A 23614-nucleotide genomic window follows, 5' to 3' on the forward strand; every position below is an offset into this window, starting at 1 on the left:
GGAGGAGGCGGTGAGCGCCGCAGGGAGAAGCGGAAGGAGGGCCTGGACGCTCGAGCCCCTGACCAAGCTTCTTGCCCGACCACGCCGCTCCAAGCTTCTCGCCCGACCACGCCGCTCAAAGCTTCTCGCCCGACCACGCCACTCCAAGCTTCTCAAATACCCGTGCCCAAGCCACGCAAGTTACTCCCTTTGCCACCTGGGCCGCCAGTCGCACCCGTGCCGAGGCCACGAACCAGGCTTCTGGTGCCGGCTGGCCCGTCCAGTTCCAGTCTGCCAAGTTCCAGTCTGCCAAGTTCCAGGCTGCCAAGTTCCTGTTTGCCAAGTTCCTGTTTGCCAAGTTCCTGTTTGCCCGGTTCCTGTTTGCCCGGTTCCTGTTTGCCCGGTTCCTGTTTGCCCGGTTCCTGTTTGCCCGGTTCCTGTTTGCCCGGTTCTTGGTCGCCCGGTTCCTGTTTGCCCGGTTCCTGGTCGCCCGGTTCCTGGTCGCCCGGTTCCTGGTCGCCCGGTTCCTGGTCGCCCGGTTCCTGGTCGCCCAGTTCCGGTCTCCCAGCTCTTGCCCGCCCAGCTCTTGCCCGCCCAGTTCCGGTCTGCCCAGCTCTTGCCCGCCCAGCTCTTGCCCGCCCGGAAGCAGCGGCGATGCGCCGGGGCCCCTGGACGAGGGGGCCGGCGATGGCGAGAGCGACTCCGGCGCCTCTGGACGAGGGGGCCGGCGACGGCGAGAGCAACTCTCCGGCGCCTCTGCACGAGGGGGCCGGTGATGGTGGCGAGAGTGACCCTCCGGCGCCCCTGGACGAGGGGGCCGGCGACGGCGGCAGAGACCCTCTGACGCCCTTGGACAAGGGGGCCGGCGACGGCGGCGAGAGCGACTCTCCGACACCCCTGGACGAGGGGGCCGGTGACGGTGGCGAGAGCGACTCGCCGGCGCCCCTGGACGAGGGGGCCGGCGACGGCGAGAGCAACTCTCCGGCATCCCCGGACGAGGGGGTGGGCGGCGGCGGCAAGAGCGACTCTCCGGCCCTCCTGGCCGAGGGGGCAGGCGGCCCCACGAGCAGCCAGGGTAAGGTGCCCGACGACCGTTTTAAGGATCCTGGTGTCTGTTAAGGGCAGGGGGCTTGGCCAGCACCTTAAGAACCAGCAGGGAGGCCCGCCGGACCGGCTACTCCCATTCCTCTCCAAGGGCCGATGTGAATGCCCGCCGGATAGGCCCCTACTACGCCTCGTCACCGGCCGGCGCGGACGCCCGCCGGGCCGGCCACTCCCACGCCTCGTCACCCGCCGGTGCGGACGCCCGCCGGACCGGCCCCTCCCTCGTCTCTTCACGGGCTGGCGGGGACGCCCCCGGACGATGAGAACGGAGGTCAGCCGCCCTCCCTCCCTGCCTGATTTTTGTCTTTCGCTTTTCATGGACATTCGGCATTAGGACGTCTAGGATCCGTCCATTAGAGGGGACGTACTGTCAGGAGCGGCCTGTTTGTCCCTCCTGACGTGCCGTCAGAGAGCAGCTGCAGTCAATCTGCTGATTGCTTCCTGTTTTGTTTTTTAAAGAGCAATTAGTCATAGGACCATTGCCGGATCGTTTCTTCTGTTCATGCATGCGCGCAGCATGCTGCCGTTTGTTTCCATGCCATTGTTGATTTATAGATCCCTGTTGATTTATTAAAGGATGACGTTTGAAGCCAAATGCGTCGATTCACTCCCGTTTCCCGCGGATGGGTCCTAATATATTCCCGATCGCGCCGCGACGACGCGGCGAGATCGTAACAACACTTCACAAAGTGCTCACAAGATATCAGGCTATGCTTTTGTTTTTGCTTCTCGGTCTGCCTGAATCTTATTTTTCTGGTAGTCATAGGGAATGCGACACAAAAAATGAAGTTATCTTGCTTGCAGATTTAAATATTAACTGTCTCAATAAATCAAAATGGAGACAGTTGAAATCACTGTTAACTCAATTCAACTTTAGCCAACTAATCAAAAGTCCTTCTAGACTAACTGCTTCTTCCGAAACATGCTATATCTTCTCTTTTCCAATAAGCATGAGAGGATCCAAAAGATGTTCAATATGATTACAGTTCTATCAGACCATAACTTCATGCTATTCTCAAGAAAGCTTCCTAAAAATAGATACTCATGTGCTCAAAAAACATATCAGAGCAGATGAGAGTACCAAAAAGGGACATCTGAAATCTGACGCAGGCGTTAATAATATAATCAATTGGTACGATTATCTCTACCATAACCATACACTAATGACAGCTGCAATACTTTGATGACCATTATCCAGGACACAGTGTTTACATTCACAAGAAAAAAATAAAACAAAACCATCCAAAGAGTCACCTTCCATGGTTAAATGAAGACATACAGGCATTAATGAAAAGACGAGATCATGCTCTCAAAATATCACTTAAATAAAAAAGTATTAATTAGAGATAGACATGTACTTCTCTAAGAAACAAAGTAATATGAGAAGTTCAAACTGCAAAATCAAATGTCTTAATAAAACATAATAAGCACCTGTGTCTTTGCTTGCTACTGCTACAAACTGAATTTCTCCTCTCCTCTCCTCCTCCTCCTTCTGGATCACATTAACAGCAGTCCATACACCCTTAAGAGGCTGCAATTCGGCCTGAGAAAACATCATTTTACCGAAACGGCAGTTTGCTTCTTTCTAGAAAACATAAAAACTAAACTAAATAAAGGTGGGGGCATTTGTGCAGTCTTCATTGATCTCAAAAAGGCATTTGACACCATCAACCACCAGATACTGCAGACTAAACTGTCTAATTTTAGTTTCTCACCAAGGCCGCTAAATTGGATTGAATCATTCTTATCTGAAAAATCACAGTGTGTTAGGATACAAAACACAAAATCTACTTTGAAGAATAACAGTCTTGGACTACCGCAAGGGTCAGTGCTAGGCCCACTGCTCTTCAGTCTTTACATAAATGATCTGCCAAGCTGTTGTCCTTCAACTGTCATATGTCAAATGTATGCCGATGATGCCATTCTATCTGTCCACAGAAAGACAAAAACATGCTGCACAGTAACTCAAAGAGGCAATGAAAAGCGTGAATAACTGGCATGAAAAATCCCAACTACATTTAAACATATCTAAGACTGTCTGCATGTACTTCTCAAAAAGAGCAACAAATAACAGTCACCCCAATGTTTTTGTCCGAGGAAAAACAATCAATGTAGTCCAAAAATTCAAATACCTAGGAATCATTCTTGACGCTCAACTTACCTTTAAACGACAGATTAAAAAAAAAATCTGAATAAAATTAATTTCAATGTGTCCAATTTTAGGTTCATTAGAAACAATCTAACGCCTGAGTCACCAAATCTGTATTTTGACACAATGATCATATCACACATGACTTCCTGCCTAAAAAGTTGTTCATCCACTTGCAAAACAACACTAAAACCAATTGAAACCATTGATAAGCAAGCTCTGAACGTATTGGACCACTGTCAGATTTTTTTTTTAAAGACGCCTGAACTGGAACAATACTGTTAAATATGCAGCTGCCACCTTAGTTTGCAAAATCTTCCAACACATAGCTCATCCTCCACTGCAAGATTTTGTACAAAAAAAATTCCAACATATTAACAAGGGCTGGCTCTAGAAGTGACGGTGTAGTTCCCTTCAAAAAGAGTGCTTTCAGCCAAAGCACCCTCTCTGTCCATGGCGCACATACCTGGAACTCAATACCAATTAACATACGTAAACTCCCGTCTGGCTATTAGACGAACAAAATTGCGATCACAACGCTGTCTAAAACTCGGCTCCAATCTTACATATTTACATATGTTCATTAACATGTGGTGTCCCTTATTAAATAAATCAAACTCAAACTCATTTAACTCGTACCCTTGATTCAGTCATAATTTTTTTAGTTACAATATGGCGTAAATGCGAGATAATACGGTAATGATCTAAATTTATCATCTTCATAATCATCACATCACATTGTGAATCTGCTTGGAAATTGTTTGGATCCCAATAACTGGAACATAATCCAGCAATGGTTGAAAATACTGGAAAGTGCGTCTGAATATATCTACCCAGATTCAGACAGCTACATTTGTCATCAAAAGCAAGGACATATGGTACTGAACAAATGGTTAAAGAAATCTCCCTCTGATAATATTTAATAAATGTTATTTTGTTAAATTTATGTTAGTTGTTTCCATGTTCAAGTTGAAAATGAATGCAGAGAGCTTAGACACTATAACTCCCAATGAAATATTTGTGTTATCTGCAAGTGGCCATCAAAAATTACTTTATCTTTGTAGATGCGACATAGCAGACTGGGGAGTGTTAGTTAAACAAATTGTAGGGGCATGGGGGAAGGAGGCTTCTGGTGAGGCTTTTGTTGGCCATGAGAAACCGACAATGGATGCTCTGAATAATAGAAGGGAGGCCAAAGAGGTGGACATGTCGTGAATACAAACTACATGTCTGCATGAGATAATTAGATTTTTTTTGTCAATGCCTTGATTATCAAATTGTGAATGAGATGGATTTTTCCACATTTAACCTTGTCATGACCTTTTCTCTACTTCTTAGTTTTTTTGTATTCTGAAGTTAGTGTCAGGCGGCCTGGTGGACGAACGGTTACGGCATCAGCCTCACAGTTCTGGGGTCGAGGATTCGACCCCAGGTCGCTCCTCACAGTGTGGAGTTTGTATGTTCTCCTCGGGCTTGTGTGAGTTTGCGCCAGGTACTCCAGTTTCCTCACAGATCCTATAAACACTTAGGAGGACCTAATCAAAACTAGAATGTCTTATCTTGTACTTGCACTTAAACTCCGTAGGCTGCTAACCTCTTTTTGTTCCTACTTACTTATCTCATCTCATTTTCTGAACCGCTTCATCCTCATTAGGGTCACGGTGGGTGCTGGAGCCTATCTCAGCTGACTCCGGGCGAGAGGCGGGGGACACTCTGAATCGGTGGCCAGCCGATCGCAGGGCACAAGGAGACAGAAAGCCATGCAGACTCACTCCCATACCTGGGGGCAAATTAGAGTGTCCAATCAGCCTACCATGCATGTTTCTGGAATGTGGGAGGAAACCGGAGTACCCTGAGGAAACCCACGCAGGCCCGGGGAGAACATGCAAACTCCAGATGGACGTGACCTGGATTTGAACCCAGGACCCCAGAGCTGTGAGGCCGACACGCTAAGCACTTGTTCCACCGGGCCACCCCCTACTTATTTATGTGACCACTTATTCATGTTGACTACTTATCTATGTTGACTACTTATATATGTTGACTACTTATCTATGTTGAATACTTATCTCTGTTGACTATTTATCTACGTTGACTATTTATCTATGTTGACTGCTTATCTATGTTGACTGCTTATCTATGTTGACTGCTTATCTATGTTGACTACTTATCTATGTTGACTACTTATCTATGTTGACTACTTATCTATGTTGACTACTTATCTATGTTGACTGCTTATCTATGTTGACTACTTATCTATGTTGACTACTTATCTATGTTGACTACTTATCTATGTTGACTACTTAGCAGAGCGCGAAAGCCATCGGGTCCGTGGAAAAGAGGCTGTCAAGCGGCTCATGTCTCTCCACCAAGGGATACAAAGTGCCGCCAAATTTTCTGTGGAATTCCGGATGTTAGCAGTTGTTATGTACTCATAATATATCCTCACCAGCCTAAAACCCTTTTGACATTACTCAAACTAATCATGTATTCTGTTTGTATTATTACTCAAGTCTTGTGTGTTCACAAAAATCAGGAGTGTCAAACTGATTCTGCAGAAGGCCACAGTGGGTTCTGGTCTTTGTTCCAACCGATCAAGTGCCAACAGTTTAACCAATGAGTTGTCTTCTAAAATAAGTAGCACCTGACTTTAATCAACTGCAATTGTCCGTCTCATTCCAACAGCGCTTTGGCACAACTACACTTCATTTTAACTGTAGCTATTAATGTTTTCTTTCACTTTTCAGGGTCCCCATGAAAGACAATTCTATATCGAAATATTCCAGAAACTGATATTGTGTGCTACTTTGTTTTGGTATCCTACTGACGCTTTGGCTTGATTGAATTGAACTGCTGAATTGCTTCTCATATCATATCTGTACATTTTGCTTGATTGATTTGAAGTGCTGAACTTCTTTAGCATACCTGTACATAATTGTATACACGTTTGCTGTGCTATGCGTGTAACTGGAATTTTCTTTCTCATCTAACCCATTTTTCAAAAGAGATTTTTTTATAGCGCAACAACTGTCGTTTGGTTCTAAACAAGCTTGTCTAAATTAAGTAGCACCTGACTTTAATCAACTGATTGCTCTTGCAAAAGGTATCCTCTTGTTCAGTTGGAATGAAAACCTGCACCCACTGTGCCCCTTTGAGGACTGGTTTCACACCCCTGGCATAGATGCTTATTTGTCCTACACTTTCCACACTTATCTCAAGACCCATAATTCCTTCTCTGTTAAAACCTGGCTGTCTAAGAAGGTATTATACTATTTTTCAATTCTAGCCTGAAAGATACTGCCAGTATTTTCAAGGCTTAAGTGCTAAATTAAGTTATTTATCAGACAGGTTAACCATAGAAATATCCTTATATGGAATTCTTTTTTTAACTGAAACCCACCCACTAATATTCAAATTAACATCCACTTTTGCCTGTTGGAAAATAATTTATAAACGGGAGTCAGATTATCAGAGATTTTCTTTTCTCTTGCAGATAAAGAATGCTGGCGGGAGAACTGAACATGAAGGCCCTTAAGTGTCTGTGTGTGTGTGTGTGTGTGTGTGTGTGTGTGTGTGTGTGTGTCCATGTCTCTACAAATAAGAAACCCTCCAGAACATGAATATGAACACTAATGCAGTGAGCCACTTTAATGGTGAGGTATCGGAGGAAATGTTTGCTCGTGCCCTGAGATCTTCCCTCCAAGACGAGCTGGCCATTGACAAATAATTGACTTCTCTGAATTGGCTCGTAGATTTGGTCATTTGCATTGATAATGGATGGACAGATGGACAGACCGGTTCCTCGTTCCACCGTTGCACACTCACCCACGCTTCTCCTTTCGATGACGCATTCCTCACTCGCTCCTCGAACTGCGCTGTCTGTTGATGGGACCGAACCAATGCAGTTGGGCCGCACCAAGCTTACTGAGGAGGAACACACGCCCAGGTTTCGGGCCCAATCATGCATGTACTGTGGGCAAGGGGGCACTTTGTATGCAGTTGTCCCATCCTGCAGGAAAACTATTAGGCTCACCTGTAGAGGAGGGTAAGGTAGTAGGTAGTAAGAGGTAGTAATCCTTCGCCCCACCTCCAGCTCCCTGCTACGTTCTCCTGTAGGGGAATATCTTGCACCGTCAAAGCCCGGATTGATTCTGGGTCAGAAGAAAACCCTTATTGATGGCAAGTTCGCCGTCCATTTGTGTTTGACAACGCGCCCACTTCCTGTGCCACTGAAAATTGGCCGGAAAGGTGTTGTTTCATGTGACTCAACAGCCCAACGCCCTATCTCCTCCTGTCTGGCAAAAAATGTGAGGTCCTCGCCAATGTTCCCTCTAATTTTTCGTTGGTCTGAGCAGAAAGTCAACCTCCCTGAGCGCACTGAGTACCAGTGTGAGCGACATCATCGGTACTCGGATGATTCGCCTAAAGACGTTTCGCCGACGGACGTTTGACAGACGGGCAGGTCGCCGAACGGAGGTTTCGCCGAAACGGGATTCGCGCGCTCGCCCCGCCCCCGGATCGTGTGTGTACAATTTTTTCAACCTCGGCCCGCGGGCCATATACGGCCCGTTAGGATTTTTAATCCGGCCCGCCGCCGGTGTTGTCCAAATTATAGTAAAAATCAATGTTAGTCTACCATCAATGGCAGCCCGGGAATAAGCACTCTTGGGCGGGCAGATGTAGCAGAACCGAGCCGTAAAATGACAGCAATCGGGTCAAATCCATCCTAAAACAGCATTTAATGATGAAATACAAATACTGGAGCTCTTTGGACATTGGAACCGAGCCCAGGGAAGTGAATTCCTCGGTAAAATGTCGTGATGATATCGCGATGGAGGCAAAAAAACGTCTATATACGTCCCTTCGCCAAACGGCTCAAAATGCTCTCAAATTCGGTCAAATCCAGCCAAAAACAGCGTTTAATGATTAAATACAAATACTGGAGCTCCTTGGACATTAGAACCGAGCCCAGGGAAGTGAATTCCTCGGTAAAATGTCGCGATGATGTCGCGATGGAGGCAAAAAAACGTCTATATACGTCCATTCGCCAAACGGCTCAAAATGCTCTCAAATTCGGTCAAATCCAGCCAAAAACAGCGTTTAATGATTAAATACAAATACTGGAGCTCTTTGGACATTAGAACCGAGCCCAGGGAAGTGAATTCCTCGGTAAAATGTCGCGATGATGTCGCGATGGAGGCAAAAAAATGTCCATATACGTCCATTCGCCAAACGGCTCAAAATGCTCTCAAATTCGGTCAAATCCAGCTGAAAACAGCGTTTAATGATTAAATACAAATACTAGTATTTGTATTTAATCATTAAACGCTGTTTGAACGAACGTTCATTCGGAGACCTGTCCGTCTGTCAAACGTCCGTCGGCGAAACGTCTTTAGGCGTTTAATGATTAAATACAAATACTAGTATTTGTATTAAATCATTAAACGCTGTTTGAACGAACGTTCATTCGGAGACCTGTCCGTCTGTCAAACGTCCGTCGGCGAAACGTCTTTAGGCGAATCATCCGGTCACGACATCATCATTGCTCGCTATGGGCACACCAGTATCACACCTGCCACAAGCAGGTGCATGTCAATGTTCCCTCTAATTTTTCATGTAAAACATGCTGTAAAACACGAAAAACATAAGTGGACAGAGCTACTGCCACTGGCTGCCGCTTAAACGGCGCCATCATGAAGAAAGGGGTAAAAAAAAAAAAAAAAAAAAAAAAAATTAATAAATAAATAAAAAAATAAAAAAATAAAAAAATCCGTTTTTTTTTTTACTGCGTGCCATAGGATTGCTGCTGCGCAGAGAAGACGAGAGTAGTGTGCAATTGCGCACGCGCGCAGCTTAGAGGGAACAGTAGTCCTCGCACATCCGTCCATATACTGTACTATCCCCAAAATAACTGCCTTGTCCCATTAACTGCCTTAAATCTGCTCTAGTTCGGAAGAAGCCAGATTGGTTAGTGGTCTGTCATGACCTCGGCCAGGTCTAAAGTAATGATGTTGCCGTTTCACTTTTGTATTAAATGAAAATTGTTTGTTCATATTAATTACTATGAAAACCTATTTTAATACAAAATGTAGATTATATTTAAAGATCTATGTTTGGTAATGGACAGCCAGGTGACGAGTGGTTAGCTAGTTAGCCTCACAGTTCTGGGGTCAAGGTTTCGATTCCAGGTGGGTCCTTACTGTGTGGAATTTGCATCTTCTCCCCAGGCTTGCATTGGTTTTCTCCGGGCATTACAGTTTACTCACACATCCCCAAACCATTTGAAATTGCGATTGGTTGGCCAACAATTGAGGGTGTCCCCCGCCTTGTGCCAAAGTCAGCTGGGGTAGGCTCCAGTACCCCCTGCAACCCTTGTGAGGATAAGCAGTAGAGAAACTGAATGAATGTATCAAATGCCTTCTACCTGAAGCATACATTTTTGTGGTACACGGTCGATTGGTCGCCGGTCTCTTGGTCGCCGAGCTTTTGGTCGCCGGTCTTTTGGTCGCCTGGAAGGTTATTGATAATTACCATTTAAATCGTTGCTCAAATTCCCTAAATACAAACAGCGAATTACTATTTAGTCATACTTAATGCCCTAGTAATTATTAGGCTAAAGAAAAGCTCAAAATTTCCCGGACTTTTATTGTTTTTTTTGGAGAACTTGTTAAGACCCTGACTGACGTAGCTTCTTAAAGGGACACCGCATGTACATACAAACTCTTATACACTCACACGTCGGCTCAGTGAAACTGCTCATGGCCATTGTTGGCTTTAATTGATGCGTAGACCGTGTTGGTTTACCTTCTTTTGTCGCCGGTCTTTTGGTCGTCGGTCTTTTGGTCGTCGGTCTTTTGGTCGCCGATCTTTTGGTCGCCCGTTGTCGCGGTCCGGGCCACCAAAAGACCGCGACCAAAAGACCGGCGACCAAAAGACGGCGACCAAAAGACCGGCGACCAAGCGACCGCACACGCATTTTCGTGATAAGTGGCATTTGTGATTAATTCTATTGCCTCTATTTATGCAAAATATTTTTATCTAGTACTTGACCTCAATCATATTGGTTTTCTGAAAGATTGTTGTACGGTAATCCCTCAAATATCGCGGTTAATGTAGACCACAGATGGCCGCAATAATAAAAAAATCGCGAAGTAGGATCACCCCTATTATAAGTACCTTTTGTTTCCCCTTCAGTGCTGAGTCGTAGTAGCAAGCGGAAGACAGGGGAGTGGCATATACAGTTGTGGTCAAAAGTGTACATACACTTGTGAAGATCATAATGTCATGACTCTCTTGAGTTTCCAGTTATTTCTACAACTCAGATTTTTCTCTGATAGAGTGATTGGAACAGATACTTCTTTGTCACAAAAAACATTCATCAAGTTTGGTTCTTTTATGACTTTATTATGGGTTAACAGAAAAAGTGATCAAATCTGCTGGGTCAAAAATATACATACAGCAACACGAATTAGCAATTTTGGTGACTTAGAAAGTTGTGTCAGTGAAATGAGCTTCATAGCATGGCCTCTCAACTTCTTGTGATTATGAGTGATTACAGATGGTGACTCCTCTGAGGCCATTTAAATAGGGCTCATTGGATGCAAACGCCCACAAACGCTACAATGGGAAAGTCAAAGGAGCTCAGCATGGATCTGATAAAATGAATCCTTGACTTGAACAAGTCAGGAAAGATACTTGGAGCCATTTCAAAGCAGCTGCAGGACCCAAGAGCAACAGTGCAAACAATTCTTTGTAAGTATAAAGTGCATGGCACTGCTTTGTCACTGGCACGATCAGGAAGAAAACACAAGCTATCACCTGCTGCTGAAAGAAAATTTGTCAGGAGGGTGAAGATTCAACCGAGAATCACCAAAAAGCAGATCTGCCAAGAATTAGAAGCTGCTGGAACACAGGTGTCAGTGTCCACAGTCAAGCGTGTCTTGCATCTCCATGGACTGAGAGGAAGCCCTTGCTCCAAAAGCGGCACCTTAAGGCACGACTGAAGTTTGCTGCTGATCACATGGACAAAGATGAAACCTTCTGGAGGAAAGTTCTGTGGTCAGATGAAGCAAAAATCAAGCTGTTTGGCCACAATGCCCAGCAATATGTTTGGAGGAGAAAAGGTGAGCCCTTTTACCCCAAGTACACCATGCCTACCGTCAAGCACGGTGGTGGTAGTATTATGCTGTAGGGGTGTTTTCCTGCCAATGGAACTGTTGCTTTACAGAGAGTAAATGGGATAAAGAAGAAAGGGTATTACCTTCAAATTCTTCAAGTTAAACTAAAGTCATCAGCCCGAAGATTGGGTCTTGGGCGCAGTTGGGTGTTCCAACAGGACAATGACCCCAAACACACATCAAAAGTGGTAATGGAATGGCTAAATCAGGCTAGAATTAAGGTTTTCGAATGGCCTTCTCAAAGTCCTGATTTAAACCCCATTGAGAACTTGTGGACAATGCTGAAGAAACAAGTCCATGTCAGAAAGCCATCAAATTTAACTGAACTGCACCAATTCTATCAAGAGGAGTGGTCAAAGATTCAACCAGAAGCTTGCCAGAAGCTTGTGGATGGCTATCAAAAGCGCCTAATTTAAGTGAAAATGGCCAAGGGACATGTTACCAAATATTAGCGCTGCTGTATGTATATTTTTGACCCAGCAGATTTGATCACTTCTTTCTGTTCACCCATAATAAAGTCATAAAAGAACCAAACCTCATGAATGTTTTTTTTGTCAAAGAAGTATCTGTTCCAATCACTCTATCAGAGAAAAATCAGAGCTTTAGAAATAACTGGAAACTCAACAGAGCTATGACATTATGGTCTTCACAAGTGTATGTAAACCTTTGACCACAACTGTGTATATATATATATATATATATATATATATATATATATATATATATATATATGGGATGAATAAAGTTATCCAATCCAACATATATATATATATATATATATACATATATATATATATATATATATATATATATATATATATATATATATATATATATATATATATATACATATATATATATATATATATATATATATATATATATACATATATATATATATATATATATATATATGTTGGATTGGATAACTTTATTCATCCCATATTCGGGAAATTTCATTGTGACAGTAGCAAGGAAAGGCATAGTTATAAGTTACAGTCGCAAAGCCCGCATAACAACAAAGCAAAAGCAAAAGCAAAAAGTACAAAGCAAATCAAAGTAAATGGAAACTGGAAATGGAAACAAAAACTGGAACCACACACAGGAAGTCTTCCACAAGATGGGGAACTTCTGCAGACTGTGACCGAGGTAGAGAATATGCAGAGTCACTCTTCCACGTGACCAGATGATTCGCCTAAAGATGTTTAGCCGACGGACGTTTGACAGACGGACAGGTCGCCGAATGAACGTTCGGCCGAACGGAGGTTTCGCCGAAACAGAATTCGCGCGCTCGCCCCGCCTCCGGATCGTGTGTGTACAAGTTTTTCAACCTCGGCCCGCGGGACATATACGGCCCGTTAGGATTTTTAATCCGGCCCGCCGCCGGCATTGTCCAAATTATAGTAAAATCAATGATTCATTTCCCTTTGCCGCTCATCACTCTCAATTTATTAGTCTACCGTCAATGGCAGCCCAGGAATAAGCACTCTTGGGCGGACACATGTAGCAGAACCGAGCCGTGAAATGACAGCAATCGAGTCAAATCCATCCTAAAACAGCATTTAATGATTAAATACAAATACTGGAGCTCTTTGGACATTAGAACTGAGCCCAGGGAAGTGAATTCCTCGATAAAATGTCACGATGATGTCGCGATAAGGCAAAAAAACGTCTATATACGTCCATTCGAATTTGAAAGCATTTTGAGCTGTTTGGCGAATGGACGTATATAGACGTTTTTTTTTGCCTTATTGCGACATCATCGCGACATTTTACCGAGCAATTCAATTCCCTGGGCTCGGTTCTAATGTCCAAAGAGCTCCAGTATTTGTATTTAATCATTAAATGCTGTTTTAGGATGGATTTGACCCGATTGCTGTCATTTCACGGCTTGGTTCTGCTACATCTGCCCGCCCAAGAGTGCTTATTCCCGGGCTGACATGTCGCCCACCAAGAGTGCTTATTCCCGGGCTGCCATGCCCGCCCAAGAGTGCTTATTCCCGGGCTGCCATTGATGGTAGACTAATAAATTGAGAGTGATGACCAATGTTCCCTCTAATTTTTAGTTGGTCTGGGCAGAACGCCAACCTCCCTGAGCGCACTGAGTACCAGTGTGAGCGACATCATCGGTACTCGGATGATTCGCCTAAAGACATTTCATCGACGGACGTTTGACAGACGGGCAGGTCGCCGAATGAACGTTCGGCCGAATGAACGTTCAGCCGAACGGAGGTTTCGCCGAAACGGGATTCGCGCGCTCGCCCCGCCCCCGGATCGTGTGTGTACAAGTTTTTCAACCTCGGCCCGTGGGCCATATACGGCCCGTTAGGATTTTTAATCCGGCCCGCCGCCGGCATTGTCCAAATTATAGTAAAAATCAATGTTAATCCATCAATGGCAGCCCGGGAATAAGCACTCTTGGGCGGGCAGATGTAGCAGAACCGAGCTGTAAAATGACAGCAATCGGGTCAAATCCATCCTAGAACACCATTTAATGATTAAATACAAATACTGGAGCTCTTTGGACATTAGAACCGAGCCCAGGGAAGTGAATTCCTCGGTAAAATATCGCGATGGAGGCAAAAAAACGTCTATATGCGTCCATTCGCCAAACGGCTCAAAATGCTCTCAAATTCGGTCAAATCCAGCCGAAAACAGTGTTTAATGATTAAATACAAATACTGGAGCTCTTTGGACATTAGAACCGAGCCCAGGGAAGTGAATTCCTTGGTAAAATGTCGCGATGGAGGCAAAAAAACGTCCATATACGTCCATTCGCCAAACGGCTCAAAATGCTCTCAAATTCGGTCAAATCCAGCTGAAAACAGCATTTCATGATTAAATACAAATACTAGTATTTGTATTTAATCATTAAACTAACAAATACTAGTATTTGTATTTAATCATTAAACTAACAAATACTAGTATTTGTATTTAATCATTAGACGCTGTTTGAACGAACGTTCATTCGGCGACCTGTCCGTCTGTCAAACGTCCATCGGCAAAACGTCTTTAGGCGAATCATCCGAGTACCACTCTTCCAAGCTTATCCGCACAGTTCCTCAGTAGTCTGGAGCTGAAGACAACAGTAGCAGAGTCGGGCACCTCAACTCCGTTGCTGGTAAGTGCCGACAGCTCTTCCATCTTATCCCACGATGTAATGGTTGATCAGAAGCGTTGCCTCTTCTCCCAGGACACTTTCGTCCAGCTACGAATCCCCGGCGGGACCGAGGTGTTGCTCCTTCCGCTGCGTATTGTAACAGCTAGTCCCATGTGTGTGATAGCGTAGGCATGGCTGAATGGTTCCAAAAAAGAAGTAGCCGAAAGAAGCCAGGCTAACAGAACAAGGAAAGTTGTAAAAACATTAAAGTAAAAAGTATAAAGTACAAAGTGAAGTAAAAAGGAATGTAATAAGAAATATTAAAATTTAAGAGAGGGAGAGAGGGAGAGATGGATGGATGGATATGTGTATAATATACACAATCACTGTATATATATATATATATATATATATATATATATATATATATATATATATATATGTGTATATATGTATATTTATTTTTTTCTTTTTAAAAAAATCATTAATAGCTGAAAAAATCACGAAGAAGCGAATTCGCGATAATCGAGGGAAGACTGTACTTCCCTTTAAAAAAAAGTTTCATTTTCAGTATTTTTGATAATTGAGGCAAACAAGAGACTGGTCTGTAGTGTACAGTGTCTTGTGAAAGTAATCAACATCCTTGAACTTTTCAACTTTTCGCCCACATTTCAGGCTTCAAACATAATGATATAAAATTAAAATGTTTTGCCAAGAATCAACAACGAGTGGAACACAGTCATGATGGTGAACAAAGATTGGATTCAGGGCTCGACTTTGACCTGGCGATTCTAACACCTGATGACGCCCTCCACCGACTCCAAGACAGCTTTGAACAGAAACAGTGAGAAACTCTCCACTATAAGGACCACATTCACAGATATAGTACTGTCTACGGTCACTGTGGAAAAGACCATGCAGGTGCACCCAAACCGAAAGCTGTGGACCAGCCAGGTCTGATCATGATGCAGCCAACAGTTCCTTTGACAAGGCACTTTACAGCGCAGCTCGCGCCAACCTGAGGAGAGGCATCAAGGCTACCAAAGCGGATTACAAGGGGATGTTACGATCATGCGGCATCGTCGTGGCACGATTGGGAATGTATTAGGACGCAGGCGCGGGAAGCAGGAGGGGAACGAGGCAGTTAGATTCAAAACAACATCTTTAATAAATCAACAGGGATCTACAAATCAACAAAGGCTTGGAACCAAAACGGGAGCATGCAGGACGCATGCAGGAGTTGCAGGAACGATCCGACAATGAGCCATCCTTTGTGTGGTGATTAAATACCCACACCAGGAGGCAATCAAGGATTGTCTGCAGCTGCTCTGATCTGACGGCAAGGCAGGAGTGAAAAATGAGCCACTCCTGACAGGGGAAGATAGAAGGGCAACTCGGCAACCCCCGTACGATGTGGCAGAGCATAAGGTCCCTCAACAACTACAAGGGCTGAGTTGCGACTACTGCAGACTCAGATGTGACACTGGAAGAGGGGCTAAACACCTTTTTTGCCGGCTTCGAGTCCCAAGCCCAGCACCCATTCACAACACCTCAACCTCCAATAGCTCAGGTAAAAGTTTCACCCACTCTGGGACATGAGACGTGTGCTCCGTGCAGTCAACCCCAGGAAGGCCACAGGACCAGATGGAATACCAGGTAAGCTCTTGAGCCCGAACCCAAATCCGACCCAGCCCGAAATTCAGGCCTGAAATGTCAATCATTACCTCAGGTTTGGGTCGGGCCAGGCTTCTCTTTCGCTGAAAAAAAGTATATTAAAACTGTGTGGTCTCCCTCGCTAACTTTAAAAGAAAAAAAATGTTTATAAAAATGGATACTCAAACGATGTGTGCACACTAAACAAAGGAATACTTCTTAAGACTTCTCAAATAATTTGGAATTTTGGATAAAACAGAGAAGGCGCTGTAATGTAATTGCAATTGGAGGCAGAGCCGCAGAGCCAGAGCACGCTCTGTGCACGTCACGTGAATGCCGCAAGAAGTTAAGGATAAATTAAACACACTGGTACGGTTAAGAGTGAATTTTTGAAAAACTTCAAATTAAAACTTGCTTTGCATTCGTCAGTTATTGCCATCAATTGTTGAATATGCTAGAGAAAGTTGAGATGGCTCCTCTGAACGTAGTCAATATGGCGCTTTTCTCTCGTATGAGAGCAAAATGACTGGCACCTCGACGCTGACCAGGCATTTAAACAGTTGAAATTGTGAAAACATCTATATTATCATATAAAAGATGTAAATGTTTATAGTCTTGTTTAACTTAGATTTCATTACAAAAGACAGGCTTTAATCTGTTATCATAAATCACCACTCTTCCTCCGGACTCGGGTCGGGAGTCCCTACAAATAAATATGAAATTTCGGGTTTACTTCGGGCTCGGGCCAGCAAATCAAATTAATTGCTCGGCCCGGGCCGAACATTAAAACCCAGGGGCCCGGTCGGGTCAATTTTTTTTTGCCCGATCTTACCTCTAATTCCAGGCAAAGTACTTAAGGCATGTGCTGGGCAACTAGCATTCTCACACCAATTATCACAAAGTGCTTTGAAAAATTGGTACTGAAACACATCAAAGCCTGTCTTCCCCTCATCCACGACCCGCATCAGTTTGGCCGAATAGATCCACTGAAAATGCAATAACCACCGCCCTCCACGGTGCACTGAGCCACCTTGAGAAAAGAGGGAGATATGTCAGAATGCTCTTCATCGACTACTGTTCAGCCTTTAACATCCCTAAATTGGCCAACCATGGGCTCCCACCTTCCACCCACTCCTGGACTAAGGACTTTCTGGTCAAATGATCCCAGCAGGTGAAGCTGGGTCACCACTTCTCATCCGCCTGAACACTCAGCACGCAACCTTGCTGTGTCCACTACTCCACTCGCTCTACACACAGGAATGCAGACCCACCATTGTGAAATTTGTAGACGATACAACGGTGGTAGGGATGATCACAGGGGAAAATGAGACGTCCTATAGGGATGAAGTCCTTAGACTCAGCGAGTGGTGCACTCAACAACTTGGGACTGAACATCTCCAAAACCAGATAACTCATCCTGGACTTCCGACGGAACCTTAAGGAACAAATCCCAAATGCGGCCTTCACCGAAGTCCGACACTCGAAAGCAGCTGCCTCTGGATTCCGACGCCCGAAAGCGGGCACCGGAATTAAGCACGGGAGAGTGGAGAGCTGGCTCAGGAGTTTGGTCGTCAAATATCTAACTGCTCCTCCTCCCCTGCCGGGGCACATGCCGCCGACATCAGGCAAGCAGCATGGTTCGGCCCTCCTGCTCAGCGTCATGGCGAGGACCAGCCGGCTAGACACAACCCCCACCCGGCCCCCCCGCAGACCACCACTCAGAGGACCATGGTATATCGTAAACGCGAACCCCAATAGGGATTCGCCGACACGTTGTTCAGGGAAGCGCCTGAGGGAGTCCAAAATGGGCCAACACCAAGGCGTAGTCCGGAGGAAAAAAAAGGAATCTGAGAGCTTCCCGATGGGTTCATATTTGATGGGAGTATTCTGTCATGAACTGCCGTCGGCTGAAGATGAACCTAGGAGCTGGAAGCTGAAAACAAGAGGGAAGTGCTGGTGCACAAATAAGTTTAAAAAATAAACAGGGGAGACGCGCACCGAAGGAACAGGGAAAACATTACTCACAGACACAGGAAACACGAAGCAATACTCCCACAAAAACATACCACAAAATACCAGGGTTTAAATACACGGACAAGGGTTGATGAAAAAATACATACAACTGGGCCACACAAGAGAAGGGGAGCCAGGAAGGACACAACAGGCCAACGCATACAAATCACGCAGAGATGGCACACAAGGAATACACACCTATCCACCAACCCCAAAAACGTGACACATTCCATTCATTCATTGAAGGTGCGCCTTGTGCTCCGGTGCTCAAAAAGATGAAACAAACTTCAATTTACAAAGGACATTCATTTTAATGCATCAGAGTAAAATGCCTACTTGTCCTTTTTACATTTGATTACCTGTTTTAATTCATTAGCTGCCAATACCAGTGATAGAGATCCATATCATTTTGACTGGGAGGAAAAATTGCTGCCGACCTCTCCTGGAAAAGTGAATTTGATATCTAACTCCATCAATGGTTGTTTTCAATGCATACATTTAATTATTGGTAACATTCACTTAATGAATACTACACTGCTAGTCAATGAATTAATAAGACCATAAATTACCACCATTACATTGTGAAGTTTATCCACATCAGTCAAAGCTCTTGCAGTCAAAGATGTAATACTTCAATTTCAAGGATTTGTTTTTTTAGGCAAAGCTCAGACGTGCCCTTGTGAGTTCCACTTGTGTTTCCAAAAATTGAAATGAAGATGAGCACATGTGTAAATGTGTGTCAGGCATAGAAAATGGTTGGTGAAAACATTGAGGGAGAGGGTGAGAACTGCGTGATTCATCGTGGTCCTGGGAGTGATCACATGAAGCTTCACCTCTCCTGAATACAATAAGGTCTACACAAGCAGGTTTGGGCAAACATAAATCAGAAGTGACCCTCTGCCTCAGAGGGCCCCTTACTCCCAACACATCTTTCAGACAGAGGTGTGGGATCACCCCACTCTTAGCACACTCACACTGGGAAAACAATGGCTCTCTTTGCGCCTCATTACGGTGCACTACTGAAGGGAAAGTCTTAGCCCAAATATTTTCTCAACGTGGTACTAACTGTTGTGGGCTCAACATTGAAGAATCTGGAAGACTGTGGAAGAAATCCCCTTTTTTATTGGTAGAAAAAAAACTTAAAGGGTGCTGGGTGTATCATATCCTACATTACAAGTAACCAGGTACAAACCACTGGTAATATTCCATTCAAATCCCTATTTCCATTCCATTGACGATTATATGATGCCTGCAAGCTCCAAAGCACGTGGTTATTTTTATCCTTCTGCTATCAATGAATTTGTTGGTCACAAATATACTAATTCCAATGAATTTCAGACATTGTGTTAAACAAAAATCAAAATTAATATTATTTGCTAAAACTAAACTAATTTAATATATGTTTAAATTTATAGTCTTGTTAGGAATTGGTTTTGTTGTGATTTTTCCCCTGCGTGACCTGTCCCTGTGGTTCCCCATTAAGTTCCCTGTCATTTCCCCGCCCCTGGTGCATCTCCAGCTTGCTCCCTCTTGTGTGACCCAGGTGTTTCTAATTGTTTCATCAACCAATGTGTGTCTATTTAAACCCTGTGTGTTTGTCAATCATTGTCGGATCGTCTGCGTTTGCCATGCTCATGTCCAAGTCTCATCATGCGCCTTGTGTTTCACCTGGTAAGTTTAGTTTTGCTTGTAGTTACAGTCAGACCTTGAGGTACGAGCTTATTGCTTTCCGGGACCTAGCTCGTATGTCAATTTACTCATATATCAAATCAACGTTTCCCATAGAAATGAACTAAATATAAATTAATTCTTTCCCACCCTCTGAAAAAAAACACCAAAAAACATCCACGGCAACGCACTCGTAACCGAACAAACAAATCTACTTGGATTAATATATACAGACACACTCAAACATACGTTTAATGTAACTTTACACAAAACTGAATTCTATTTTTTTTTTTTTTTTAATTTCTTCGTTCTGCGGGTTAGCTGTTTGCCACGCCTCTACCCTCACGTTCACTATCGATGGGCTGTTTGCTGTTGTATTCCCTTCAAAATATTCCAAAAATGATGCAATAGGATAACGCACGACCACTTGCCAACGAGAAGTAGTCTTGAATGAGCGATCGCGGGAGCTAACAGGCTAAGGAAGGAAAAGCAGGAAATGCAACAGCTCAGCCTACCCACGTTTTGATTGTGGGTAATGAAGTTTTATTCTGAGAAAGGGTGGCTATCAGTGTTGTGTGCACGAGTATTCTTCATTACCTCAAAAGCCCTCTTTTTGCCCGCGCATGCGCGTTGTGCGTTTTCTGGTCCATGTGTAGGAGAAACTCGTTTGAAGAAATTGTTCAGTGCTCGTATATATCTGTTATACACGAAAGAGATGCGGCAAAAAAGACAGTGCGCTACAATGATAAACAGCCTCATGTCATGGCCACCTGGCTTTCTCGCATCTCGAATTTTTTCTCGTATCTAGAGCCAATAATTTGCTCGAAATTTTCCTCTTATCTCGAGCATCTTGTAGGTAGAGCTGCTCATATGTAGAGGTACCATTGTACAACTCAAAGTGCGCAGAGAGAGAAAGAGAGACTTGACGGATGCACTCGTAACATAACTTAAACTTTAAATTTAACTTACCGTATTTTCACACTAATAGGGCGCACTCAAAAGTCTAAATGTTTCTCTAAAATGGTCGATGCACCCAATCGGTCGGTGCGCCTTGTTTTTGCCCTAAATTCAAATTGTTGTATGACCCTGACCGCTTGAGTGACTGGTTTTATTTCTTGCCAGCACGCTAGTTATTGCGATCAACCCAGTGGACGTTCACCCTAAAAATAGCCTCCCCGTGTGTCCCAAGCGTTACGGTAAATCCATTCAGAACATCCTAGGCGAGTGGCAAGGCATTTGACTTCCGTGTGCAGCACTTTAGAACTATACAGAGGAAATGCTTGGCGTGAATGACAACAGAATGCGGGTGTGAACGCTTGGAAAATGGGCTGAAGCCATGGATCAAACACAATTTAACAGCGAGGAGGAACAGGAAGTTACGTGACGATTTGGAATGGATTGTCGATGCCTGGGCAAAAGTGCCGGCGAGCACTGTAGTTTGAGCTTTCGTCAAAGCTGGAATTACGAACACGCTGACCCGGATAATGTTATGGAACCCAGCTTCCACCACAGCTTTCGAGGCGAAATGCTTGCTTCTCCATACGTATTGGCGAGCCAGCTCAGTCACGTGTACACTACTCATGTTTTCCGATTATTTCGTGCTGAATATCGATTATCATCATATGCCATTTCTTCGCACTACACTTGCTTTGGACCCATTGTTTTTCCCGTAAATCAGCACTTAATGACGCAAAAAACACGGAAAAAATGCAACGCTCCGCCCAATGCTCAGAGAGATCTTTACACCCGGGAGATGCGGCGAGAAATGATAAGCAGTCTCTCACGTCTCGGCCACCTTGCTCTCGTATGCTCGTATCTCAAAATTTGTCTCATATCTCAAGGTAAATATTTGCTCGGAATTTCTCAAATTCCTCGTATGTCGGGGCACTTGTATGTCAAGGTATGACTGTACTTTGTTACTTTTTCCTGAGCTTGGTTATTTTAGTGAAGTTTTTGATAATAAAAAAAATTAAGTCCGCACTTTAACTTCACTGCAATTGCGTCCTTCCATGCCCGACCCCCAAACTTAACAAGTCTTTTAACTACCATATTTTCTCGCATATAAGCCACCAACGTGTATAAGCCGCACCCTTAAAATTGCCTGAAAATTGTTGAATTTTACAATTTATCGCGTATAAGACGCCCCTGATTCCCAATTTTCACCTCCATATTCATGGTTTTAATAGGGAGTACAAAGGTGTTACCTTGAAAGGAAAATCTTAAGAAAAATCATCGCAAGTGGTATTTCTGAGATACTGTATGAATCCAAAGGATCGCCTGCTGGATTGCACTTTATTTGGTTCAATAGTGATAGGTTTATTAATAGATATACTTTAATAAAAACAGAGAGACATCGTTGACATATTCCAGCGTTGAAACTTGCAAGTGAGAATCGTCCTGGCTCGTCCTCGCCACCGTGACATTCTGAAGAAACGGCATCCTCCTCTGTCCATTTAGTCGCGCATAATCAAAACACTTAAGGTAATCTGATTCAAACTATTGCATAAGCTAACCGAATAACACCATTAAGGTAAAAAAAACTGCCACAACAATTTCATATCAGGTCGGAAACCAAAAACACCTGCGTAAGAATTTGTACAAGTAAGCATACAAGGTGACCTGAGCGGATCGGAAACCAAAACAACTGCGTAAGAATTTGCACAAGTAAGCATAATAATTCCATATAAGGTAAAAACGGAGCGACAGTATTTTTAAACAATATGCGAGTATTTTCAGAAGTTGATTCGATTATAGCCATCTGCCGGAATCCAAGTCAAAGCAATTTAAGAGTCCTTCGTAGATCTTCATTGCGAACTCAGATCAACAGTCCTCACCCTGGAACATTGTGTCCTGTCCGAGTCAATAGTCCTGAAAACAATTAAATGTCCTCGAAGCCAGCTGCCTCGAGCTTGCTCGGTCCCAAATTCAAATAAAGCTCCTATACATATTAATGATTTAAAATGCACATGTAATAAAATTCACGAATAACCCCAACAAATAGCATAAGGAAGTTAAAATGCTTGTCTTTGTAAATGCGAAATATCAAATTATTCAATTTGAAAAAAGAAACAAGTCTATCTTGATGAGAACCTGATGCTTTTCAATGACAGACATAAAAATTCTCTTACCAGGAGTTCAAGATGTTGTGGCGGTCATATTGGTTTCTAATGTCAAAATATCTTGATTCTTTCGATGGTTCAATAGTTGTCACTTTCGAACTAGAAATAAAAAGAAGAAAAATCAAAGCAGAATTTTTATTTATTTCAAAAAAGAATTTACAGAAGCAGTACATCCAGGAAGTGTGTCCGGAGCGGTCTGCTTTTCACCAAATCTGTGGGTGCAATAATATCATGTGATACACATTACGCAGTTATCAAGGCTGAGATGTTAACAATCGACTGCAAGACCTTCGATCAGCCTTAACAACTATTAGGATCTGCTGACATGGTCAACACTATACACCTCTCAAGGCTACTCGGGTCTGCCCAGTCAGAGCACGTTTAACTACGGTAAGATGGCGACGCCCTGAGCGAGTAGTGACAAGCACAAATGAGTTTTTTCACGTTTTATGCATGATACAGTTTAATTTTTTCTTGAATTTCATTCATAGACGTCAAGATAAATTTTGTTTAGTGTTTTATCCATTTATCTTTTTTGTATTTTTAAATAAATGACAGTGTCGGCCGCATTGTCTCGCATTCTGGCGTGTCGTCTTGGTCAACTTGCATGCCAAGTTTAAATTATGCGCATATAAGCCATACCCTGGATTGA

General features: G+C 43.7%; 1 long non-coding RNA gene across 2 annotated transcripts in view; it reads right to left on the minus strand.

Annotated features, from left to right (window-relative positions):
- The window catches only part of LOC144078071 (uncharacterized), a 47396-nt gene that overhangs the window by 13721 nt on the left and 10061 nt on the right, over positions 1 to 23614 (minus strand). Inside the window, exon 3 of one of the 2 annotated variants that reach the window (XR_013301161.1) lies at positions 22972 to 23061. This is a non-coding gene — a long non-coding RNA (uncharacterized LOC144078071). Of the gene's footprint in view, positions 1 to 22148; positions 23062 to 23614 lie in introns of those variants that run through there. The other variant, XR_013301160.1, reaches the window with a different exon arrangement.

The sequence above is a fragment of the Stigmatopora argus genome, chromosome 7 (genome assembly GCF_051989625.1).
Source record: "Stigmatopora argus isolate UIUO_Sarg chromosome 7, RoL_Sarg_1.0, whole genome shotgun sequence".
NCBI lineage: Eukaryota > Metazoa > Chordata > Actinopteri > Syngnathiformes > Syngnathidae > Stigmatopora > Stigmatopora argus.